This window comes from Cyprinodon variegatus, unplaced genomic scaffold (assembly GCF_000732505.1).
Source record: "Cyprinodon variegatus isolate N-32 unplaced genomic scaffold, C_variegatus-1.0 Scaffold282, whole genome shotgun sequence".
Classification (NCBI taxonomy): domain Eukaryota; kingdom Metazoa; phylum Chordata; class Actinopteri; order Cyprinodontiformes; family Cyprinodontidae; genus Cyprinodon; species Cyprinodon variegatus.
The window spans coordinates 974,268-976,040 of NW_015150735.1; positions in this window are offsets into that span (position 1 = coordinate 974,268).

Below are 1,773 nucleotides of genomic sequence, written 5' to 3' on the forward strand. Positions count from 1 at the left end.
TTAAATAGAAATTTTCAATATTTTGGGGCAATATCGTCTGATAAAGAGTACATTTATATAAATGTTTAAGCCAGAATGATTTGACAATCAAATAAGATTTCCCGACGACTTTTCATCCACACATCCATCTGAAAGGCGTGTGGATGAAACACCATGTGACTGTGTTTTGGCCATTTCTATAAATAGATAAACATGAGCAGGTGTTAGTTGGGCCTGTACCGGGTTGGCCTGGCTTTAAACTTTGAAGTAGCATGGAAACGTCGATTAAAGCTCAGCTTTGAGAGTCTTTTCTACTCCAGTCAAGATGCTCCTGCTTTTCTGTTGATAACCTTTTTAATAGAATCTGTGAAAGTCACCAGAGAGGAGGGCCTTCTTCATCCTGACGGACGCTACAGCACACCAGCAGAGGATTGTGGGATTTGTTGTATAGGTTTTGAATGTAATTACTTTGTGGGTAACATTGCCGTAAACATTTCTGTACACCAAGTTTCATCAGTTTTCAAAAGGAGAGCCTATAGAATAAAAGATAATTCAAGCTCTGGGTACATACAGTAGGTGTGCATTCTAACAAACATACTACATAGAGGCAGAAACAAGTTCCTACACAATCCCAATCTGCTGTTTAAAGCCAAAATGAGCAGACTACAAATGCAGAATAGTTCCCTCATGCAACACAAATGTACCTGCTGGCATTTCTTGAAGCATCTATAGAGTTGAACATACATTGTTCTGAATTTCACCAGCGTTCTGCTCCATTATCCCGCAGCTCGTACAAGATGACGACCAATAAACATGGAGTCTGCTGCCAGGGGGAAAAGAGGCGGAGGCATCCGCACAATGGCAGCAATCACAGGTGTTAAACAGCCCTTGTCAGAGAATCCCTCCCCCTCTCAAAAGCCTGTCAGCGCTACAACAGATGAGTGCGTTTCTCCACGCTGGCAGCGGCACCCAGATATTCATGAGCGGGTAACATGAATCAGCCGCGCTGAGGTGCCTGTTATGACCACGACAATGCCGAGCTGATTCACCAGATCATCTGCAGGGAAGGGGGGTGTTTCATCATACGGTGAAAGAATCTGGCTGCCATCACTCCAACGTGCTTCATCGAGTCACTATTTCACAAGAAAAACAGGTTATTGAAGTTCCATCATCACACTGCTTTAATGAGCAGCACTCAGGCCGTGAGTTTGGTCCGTGACAGAATCGGACTGGGAACGATTTTCGGCCCTGGCATTGTTCCATCTACACCGGCCCACTTATGGTTGGCTTCTTTTGTCCCCCCTCAGTCAAACCAGTGCGTCTCAAATGTGAAACAATACAAATTGTCATTGTGGATTAACCAATCTATCTTCAAACTCCACACCACAACCATCACCAAGACTTCTACAATGCAGTTTTTCTGGCATTTTTTTAAACGTCATCCAACATCCAGCCACTGGAGTGACCCCCCTCCTTCTCCTGGGCATGCATATTTTTTACTCTGACTCCACCCTTTAACTGAATTACAGGGTCTGACCAGAAGATGACGCTTCTCTTTAGATCTTAATGTCCAAAAATCAGGACAGAAAGAATATTTTTGTACCAAGATTGAATTTTTGAATTGAATTGGATTCTTTATTTCAAACATGCAAGAGAAAAACAAAAAAATCAATGTTTAAAACATTGGAGAGAAAAACAACAAACAAGGTAACTCTTTCCTGAGTTAATATACCTCCATTACATGTGTGAAAAGGAGCAGGAAGAAGTAAACCTTATGTGCTCCTACCCCTTTAA